The sequence below is a fragment of the Corvus brachyrhynchos genome, unplaced genomic scaffold (genome assembly GCF_000691975.1).
Source record: "Corvus brachyrhynchos isolate BGI_N302 unplaced genomic scaffold, ASM69197v1 scaffold116, whole genome shotgun sequence".
In the NCBI taxonomy this organism is placed as follows: domain Eukaryota; kingdom Metazoa; phylum Chordata; class Aves; order Passeriformes; family Corvidae; genus Corvus; species Corvus brachyrhynchos.
In genome coordinates this window covers 4,867,599-4,876,697 of record NW_008240221.1, presented here as the reverse complement: position 1 = coordinate 4,876,697, position 9,099 = coordinate 4,867,599, and the positions used below count along the sequence as shown (strand labels likewise).

Genomic DNA, 9,099 nt, shown 5'->3' with positions numbered 1-9,099 from the left:
CCCCCCACCTATTTTGGAGATTGCTCAGGCCCAGCTGAGCAAGCCAGAACAGCTGTGCCCATAGCAGCCCCATAGATCTGTGATTTGGCACCTCCATGCCCTCCAAATATTCCTACTAACTTCCAGCTCAAGTGAAATTCAAACAAAGCTTTATTTGGACACATCTTCCCCAGGCTGCATCACAGGGACACCCCTCTCGCATGTCCCCAAGAGCCCAGCCATCCCAAATGTACATCCGCTCGCTTCCAGCAGAAAATGAGATTGCTGACTTCTCCCCAGCTTCAGGTTCCAGACTAGAAGTCTGTGTCCTCCAGTCTCCACTGCACCCCAGCTGCACCTCACCCCCATCCCAGCCAAAATGTGGAGGTATTTTTGGCAGTGCTCAGCTCTGCAGCCACACTGGTCCTCATGCTCGCAGCAGCCCCACTGGCCCCACAGTGCTACAGGTGGCATCAACCTGTAACAGGAAAAGAGAGGCTTTAAAGCCTACAAAAGCCAGGGAGGGGATACAGACACTTTTAGGCTCAGAGATTATGTATGCCTCAAAAGATTCAAGAAGATGGTGTCAGAGGAGGATACGCTGAACTCAGCGTGTTTAACATTTGGACAGACTTTCCCTTGTCCCCATCTGAAGTTCTAGTGCCTGCTCTGCTCTACATGAGTGAAATGCATCCGTGTCCATAAAAGCTATGGAAAAGCACTGCTGAGAACCTCCACAGCTCTGAATAATTAATTCACAGAACTATAAAAAGCTACAAGGGAATGAAATTTAGAAAAATCTAGTTTTAGGATAATTATAGTTCAAACCAGAAGAGCACTTGGACCCAAGACAGATGCATTAGTAGGACAACTGAGCATAGTGGATCAAATTCAGACTTGGCAGAACTGCATTGTCTTGTAGACAGCTCCTCCCGGGGTGGATTCAGCCCAGGGAGAGAAAGCAGCCCCTACAGATAACTTGATAAAGTGATTGGAAATCTAAAATAACCCTCTTAGTAGAGAAGGCATAAAAGAAAGGAGTACAATTGTTTCAGGTTAGCATTCATGCCCCAGGTGTAAATAGGGAGTGATATTTTCTGAAATATTTTGGTTTATGCTAGTTTAACCTGTTTCCCTTCTATCTTGGTTTCACTGCCATGTCTACTGTGTTACCACTGGTTCATAAAATCCCAGTTTGTTTGCAGACCATATCACATTTAGGCTTTTTTTCAAAGCCCCAGATGCTGGAATTCATGTGTTGCTTGCAGACACAGACCTTCAATTTCCTAACCAGTCATATTTCTAGTCATATTTCATGGCAAGTTTGAAAACATTAACCCTGAGCCCTGAGTCACCAGCAAGCAAACACAGTTTTCTTTCATTTTCCTAAGTTTAAAGCCAGTCATTACTGTGCCCAGTTAGATGTTGAATCCTTGGGACTGTCCATTTAACTCACCCCTCTCAGGCAGGGACATGTGGGATTTTTATAGTTTATGTGCTAAGACATGCAGTCAGGCTGTGTACTGGGCATGTTTTAATTGAGTGCTGGAGGAGCCAGTGTTGGGCGACTGGTTTATGGAAGACATCATGCAATCCCAGTGCCCTCAGCATCTCAGAGGGCTCCACAAGACGCTGCACAAGATCCCCCAGACCAACTCTGCCTTTGTTGTTTTCTGGTAAAAGAGCATACCCACAGAGAGGCAGGAGTTTATTGCTTTTTCTTAGTAACAGCAGTGGATCACCTGAGAATTCAGTTTTATGCAAGACAGAAGTGGCAGGCTACTGACAACAAGGAGATTATCACTACTTCAGAGGAGCTATTTTAATGTCCAGTGTCCTGTTTGGCACAGGACCAGGCACTTCCAGTCATACTTCCTGACTGAAGACATATGTGAATTGACAGAGGGGGTCTGTCCTGTGTCAGCTCCTGTTTCCACTAGCTCCCTGTTATGGCATTATTCATTAGCAGTATGAAATTATTTGGCACAGCCATAGCTCACTATCAAACAAGGGCTTTTTTCATAGTGGTGAACTATGGTTTTCTAGAGGCTTCATTTATTAAGAGCATTGGCATCTTCCAAAGCAAAAGGCTCTCCTATATGCCATTGCTATTGAGTGTGCATCAGAGGGGTATGTATTATTAAGCAGATACCCTCTCCTTCATTTGCAAGTGCAGGAGCTGTTTGACACAACATGAAGCAACTGGAGAGAGGAAGCAAGCATCACTGTATCAGTCAAAAATGCATCCAGCTCTGCTGTGGGGTTCCTGCTTCAAGGGGAACAAAATCCATTTCTCTGAAACTCAGCTCTTTAGAGCTCTAAAGTGGGTAGCAAGTAAAGCATCACGTATTTCCCTTGTGTCCAAAAACGTTAGGGTCAATTAAAGAGAAGAGCATCTGTTAAGGGTTCAGATGATGGAGAAATGGAGAGTATGTCTATCAGCTCATGGATAAAGCAAAGCAGGTGGGAGCTGTGGGCAGGATAAGGACAGAATGACAGTTTGAAGCAATGATGACAAGATGGGGAAAAGGCCTGGGAAAAGGATGCGGTTCAGTAGAGACACATGTGAGGTAGGCAGGAACAATCAGCTGTGCAAACACAGCCTGGGTTCAGCTGCCAAAAAAAGAGATGAGAGGGTGGTTGTGGATTGCAGAGTGAACATGACATTGTTGATTCATTGTTGTGCAGAGCCTAGATGTTCTGGTGTGGATATAGTAGGAGAAGAATCCATACAATGGGAAATTACCCTTCCACACCAGACAGAGTGATGTGCTGTGGCTTGAGGAGTGGAGCTTGCAGAGAGCCCAGCTGCTCTTCAGCAGGGGCTGAAAACACCCTGGCCTCCATCTATGTGAAGTGTTGTCATAAATGGATTGTCTACCATAAACAGGAGCAATGAGCTTGAATTAAAGCAAGTAAAATTCGGAACATGCATGGGAAAAAAAATCCTGCAGGTAAGGACAGCAGTTAGGGAGATTGAAATTTCCATCATCCTACAAACAGGTCAGACGGGGGTGGTTAGAATTGATAAAGAGGTACAGCCTGCCTTGAGGCTGGAGAAAAAATTAAATGAGCCCTTGTGAATCTTTCTAGCCCTGTTTTTCTGTGATTTATCAGAGCATTCACAGCTGCAGTTTTCCACATTTTTACAGTTTAAAAATCTAGTTCCACTGGCCAACACAGCAGTGGAGATGCCAGGAGAAAGTGGAAGACCTCTTGTCTAAGCCCAGTGACACCTCACCCCTTTTGGAGCAAAGCCCCCATGAAGCCACCAGCAGGCTTTGCTCTGGTCTCCTTTGGAGCTGAGAAAGGAATGCTCATGGCTTTTCTCTCCATTTTCATGGCACTGAAATATCAACAACAAATTACAGATGGGTCAAAATAAGGGCAGTGTTTCAGTTCAGCTTCCAGGTTGTTTAACTCTTCTCTCTTCCATCATTCCTTATCAGTCTCTAAGTCTCTTCAAAGTCATGGTTAAAGAAAATCCCCTCAAATTCCTGTCCTGGAAGTGCCAATGCCAAGCTGTTCACTTTTTTTTGATTCGTTCTGCTTTTGCAGCAGAAATGATTCATAAATTGAGATTCACATGGCCTTTCAGTCTCCCAGAAGCTATTAGGAATATATAGGCTCAGTTCTAATTCCTTCATTTGCTATTTTTGAGGGAAGCTGCTTAATAGCATGGTGGGTTACAGGGAAGGACAAAGCACCTCAAAAGGTGCTTCACCTCTTCACAGATGTGGACCTCAAAAGGACAAGGAAGAGTGATCAGAGACACAGCAAGGGAATCAAGCAAGACATTTTCATCATGAGGGTGAATAGTCAAGCATGGGATATGTTACCCAGGGAAGCAATGTTTTCTCCATCCTGGAATTTCAAAACTCAGTGGAATGAGGGAGTGGACAATCTCACCTAACTTTGAAGTTGGTCATAGTGATCAGAGTGGGATTAAGACCTAGAGGACTGTTCTATGATGCCAACAGAGGTAAACCAGAAATTTCCTGAGTGCCAGCAGAATTTCCCATACTTTTTCATACCCAGAACATACTTTTCCCCTGTATATAAGTTGCCAGTGGTTAGGGTGTGTCTCCAGGCTGCCCCAGTCACACCTAGGGCCACCAAGCAGCCGACCCAGGGCATGCTGCTCAGTCTGTTCCACACCACATCCCATCCCTCATCTCTTCTCAGCTCACTTCTCCTGCTGGATTTTGTCTGGAGGCCTGTTAATAAGCACAAACATCTCATTTGCTTGCTTTGTTTCATGATAATGGAAGAGGTACGTGTGTCTATGTGGTCTCTAAAATAAAATCTAAAGAAAAGAAAAATTAACTCTCTTTCTTTTATTGGTGTGCCACTGCAGCATGGGAGAGAACAATTTATGCCATCTCCTCTCACTTTCTTATAGCATTTGTTGAGGTTTTAGGGCCTCAGTAAATCCACCAAATGTCAGCCAGAGAAGACACACCTTAGCAGTAATGGCTGTAGTCAGAACAATCTCAAAATGCACTTTGCAAATACTGAAAAGCATTCTCCCTACCTGAAAGAATAGAAAAAAAAAAAAAGTGAATATCACCAGCATGTTACTCAGATCAAAATGAGCACATATTTTTACGCAGGCTTTGCTCACAACTGCACCAAACAGTTTTTGCCTTCACTGTATCTGCTGGATGTCTATCTGTAATTACAGGTCACCAGGAAGGGCAAAAGCCATTTTGACTTTCAGAGCCTGGGTGATGTGGCAAAATAGGGCTATTAGAAGATGACTGTCTTGTAACCAAGCCAATTTTAGTGCAGCTCTGGAAGCTCTACACTGATGCAACCATGACAGTATACATAAAGAAATTACCCTGTCTTCTTGCAACACTTTTCTGCCTATTAGCTGGACAATAAATTTTTAGGAGTATTCTATTTCTTTGCATAGACATCAGATATCTAAAGCCAAGATGATGTTTAAAACCAGCACAGAGAATTCTTGATTAAAGCACTGAAAATGTGACCAAAATGAACGTACCTTTACATCCACCATTGTAAAGGAATATGCAGGACTGACAGGGCTTCCATCCCCTCCATGGTGTGGCTCTCCTGAAAAGAGGGGTGCTCAGTCGTAGGTGATGCTAAAAGAGCCTTTCCGGGTGCTTGCATAGGCACAGGATGGACGAGACAATCGATCTGCTTGAATTTAAAAAGACAGATTTGTGAAGAATAATTGCCTTCCAACTTGGCAGACAATGTGTACTGCCTTGAAGGGACTCACAGCTGTGTCCTGTTCTCATGGAGTTAACTGAGCTTAGAAAAAACCATTTGATCTATTATTCCTTCCTTAATTCAACATAGCTGAGCTTCTCCCAGGATATTCCATTTGAATTGCAGCAGGCTTTCCATTTTGGTGTGTTGGCAGTGAATATCTGTTACACTGATGACATTTTCTATGCGGAAAGTATCACCAACACTTACAGTAGACAGCAGCATATTCATCACCCAAATGGCTGACTGTGTTGCAGGAAAAGCAAGATGGGCTACCTTAGACTATTAATGCAGGTTGCCTTGAGCAACAGGAGTTTTGCAACCAAATTCCCAGTTTTGTACCATTTCTGAGTTAGACTGACAGCTCTGGCATTTAGCTTCATTTAAACCTAAGGCACAATTAAGTACATAACAAATAGATCAGGTAGCAGCACCACTCATGTTCATAACAACCTTCCAAACTTCATCCATCATTTTCTACAACTCTGTGCAAAGATGTCTGGCTCTCACCTTTTAAAAAGACAGATTTTTCACTTTTAAATTTCATATTTGCTCAGTACTTGAACACAGCTGGAAAATTCCTACATAACCTTCTTCCCAGGGAAGAGGAGGAGGCACAATCCCCTGCAGGAGCTCTTGAAAAGTGACCACATAATTAAATGAGTAATACAAAAACCATGAGCCTAGAAGAAGAAAGAAAAGTAAATTTCATATTCAAACTGAAGCTTTTTTTCCTTCTCTCTTTTTTTTCCTTCTGGAGACACAATGCTGCTTCATTAGGCCTATGTTGATGGTATCAGCACTGAAACCAGCATTTATAGAAATAGGATGCAGCCACCAGCAGAACCAGTTTGCAAACCCTCTCAAGTGTTACCTGTCTGCCCTGACTCACTCTGAAGCTCATAATTTATGTTCTTTTAGTTATATGAAGAACATCAGTAAATCTGTAGAATCATATTTCCAAGGTAGATCATTAGTACTCACAGAAAAGTCTGTCCTGTGGAAACTGTCTTCAGGAAAGTGTTACTTAGGTATGAATCCCAAGCTCTCTGAGCATGTTAAGCACATTATTCCTTCACTGAAAATGTGTCTCAAGGTTGGTTTCTCTAATGCAGACCTTTGCAAGGCAAGAAGCAGCCTGTTGTGCTACACACAATATCTGTTAGGCTCTGCTGGATGTAGAGAGACCAAGATATTGTCCAGGTCTGTGTCAGGACTCTGGTCCATGCTAACTTCTCCCTTCACTCTGCAGGAGGGAAACCCTGAGCTTGGCCCCAGCCTGGGGACTGAGACTGAAGGGGACAGGGCAAAGGAACTGCTCCATTTTAGTCTCAGTCCAAGTGCAGGTGAGGCAGCACTCAATATGAAATTTACATTAATTTATTTTTAACATGAAATCGTTAAATTACATGTTTATGCTAAATCCAGTATTTGAGAGTTTTGAAACCTGCCCAGTTTTAAAAGTAAGAGCCCCAGCACACTTCTTTGTATTGATACGGTGATCAAAAAGGGCAGTTTAGGCCATGTCTACGAGAAAAGCATTGCCCTGGAGGGAAACTTTTCAGTCTTGTCTGAAATATCCCTGCATTTCCCTGAGGGGCCATCCAAAGGTCTGTTTCATGACCTGCATATTCAATTTCTTCTGGCATATTACAAGACATGCATATGCTAAATGCATGCAGATCTCAAACATGGCTTCAGGAAAAATTTCCAAATGAGTAAGTTCAATTAACTGAGTTTGCCCTTCCAAATTCATTATTTTTTTTCTAACAGTCTACAAACAACCGTTCAGTGACCATGGGATGCTCCATATTGCATCCCGTCAAGGTGGTCAAACTCAGGATGTAACTGGGAGCACAGGGGAGGTTCCTTCCTTGTATGAATATCATGACAGCACTCAGGAGAGGTCTGAGAGCCAACAGCCCCTCGACTGCTGCTCAGCGGGCCTGCTGACACTGCTCAGTGGTCTCCTGGCCCTCGTTCCCCAACAAAGGTGCACCTGATCTCCCTGCAAAACGAATCATCTTTCACAAAAGACTCCTCAGCTGGATTCAAGAGCACTGATCTCGTACTGGAAATGTGTTGCTCTTGCAAATATTACCTCCAACAAATACTTCACAGAGATTCAAGGCTGCTTCTTCAAACCAAGCCTGCATCAGTCATTCACAACTGAAATACTGCCGCTCACATCTCCCTGGCACTGAATGGAAGCACAAGGCACCCCACACACATCCCCCCATCCTCCTTCCTTCATGACTCAGCTGCATCCCTCACTACTTAGTCAGTTTTTCACTTCTTCTCCCAGCCAAGGTATCACACTCAGTCTGTGCTCCAGCTGTAGGACTGTCACTTTCCTGCGATCAGTGCCCTGTGGCTACGCACTAATTTTAATACCTGCCTTGTCCTTTAATTGTGTCTCTACATCAACCCTGCTTCACAGTCCTTTCCTCGAGGAGAAAAGCAGACCCTTAACACAGATGGCAATAAGTGCTAGGGTTTACCATATATGGTGAATGGATCACTTCAGATTTAGCATAGAAACATACAGAGCTCTATTTTCTGCTGTCAGCATTAATACAAAAGGTATTAAATTCAGTGTCTCCTGTACTTCTCTCCCTCGAAGTGTCACGCATCCTGCAGTATGATGTGCTCTGCCAATCTGTCCCAGTTCTCTCGATGAAGCTTGGAAAAGCAATTCATCCCTTAGCTGATGTTATATAAGGTATTAGAGTGTTCTGAAACATGTCTGCCAGCATTTTGATGGTATTGTTCAAACGCTATCACCAGAGACTAGTCTGCTTAATGTGGCAGCAGTGTTCCTCAGTGGTGGCTTGTCCCACACAGTGACTGAGGAGACCTCGCACTGACATGTCTCAGCGTTTTTCTGCTGCCCTCTCATGCGCTAGCCTGTTGTCTCTTGTGTGTATGAGGCACCTCAATTGCCTCTATACTCCTCCCCAAAGCAGTCCTTACCCCCCTGGGCTGCTTTGATCTGTGAATACCTTCAAACTCAGCTCATGGAGTTGAGAGCAAACCCTTGCCTTCTGTATAGGACATTCACATTTTACTTGATGCTATTTCTGTCCATTTGTTGGGGAAGATGCTGAAGAAATTCACCCATCCTGAATTTGATCTTAGAAGGTCATATGTTCTATTGATTACAGACCCACCTGCCTCCCCACCATCTTCTCTTGCTTCATATCCCAGCTCCTTACTGTGCTTTTTTGCCCTGCTCCTATTCCTACCATCCAGATTACCCTGTCTATCTCTACATCTGTTCTCCACTCACTAGTCTGTCTCCACCTGCTTTTCACAACTTTGCCTTATGCATCCATATGCTTGAACTGCAACCGTGGCATTTCTTCATCCTTGGCTCCAATGCCCAATTACAGAGGAAGACCTTCTCTGTTGGGCTGGAGCCTTCAGTCCGGAGATGAAATCATCCAAGAACTTACCCGCAGCACCATATATCTAAAATGTAAGTGAAATAGTGATTTTTTTTTCAGAGGTTTATGTCTTGGCCAGACTTGAGGAGAGGGAAAAATGAAAACTGATCCAGTTGCAAATCAAACCCTCCTACTGAGCTTCATTTCCTGCTCCAAAATGAGGCACTGCAGTTCAGGCTAAAGAGCTCCAAGAATTCTGGCTTAAGGAAATTAAACCGGTTTGTGTCAGACTTTTTCCAAATTTGATGGATCAAATTTGCTGAAGCTTACAAAGCCACCAACCCCTGGGATAGGTAGTATAATATGTAATTCATTTGGATTCAATCTTATTTGACAAGGCATAATCAACTGAAAACAGGACTTGAGAATGGAAATTGTTCAGTAATTCTAAGTCTACACAGCTGTGAAACTTTAAATGTTCTTCTCTTCCAAG

General features: G+C 43.6%; 1 long non-coding RNA gene across 2 annotated transcripts in view; it reads left to right on the top strand.

Moving 5' to 3' along the window:
- The window catches only part of LOC108449288, an 11,907-nt gene extending 9,110 nt beyond the window's left edge, over positions 1–2,797 (top strand). For both annotated transcript variants that reach the window (XR_001865438.1, XR_001865437.1), the window contains one exon: positions 1–2,797. This exon is cut by the window's left edge and continues 4,473 nt beyond it. This is a non-coding gene — a long non-coding RNA (uncharacterized LOC108449288).
- The last annotated feature ends 6,302 nt before the right edge of the window (positions 2,798–9,099 follow it).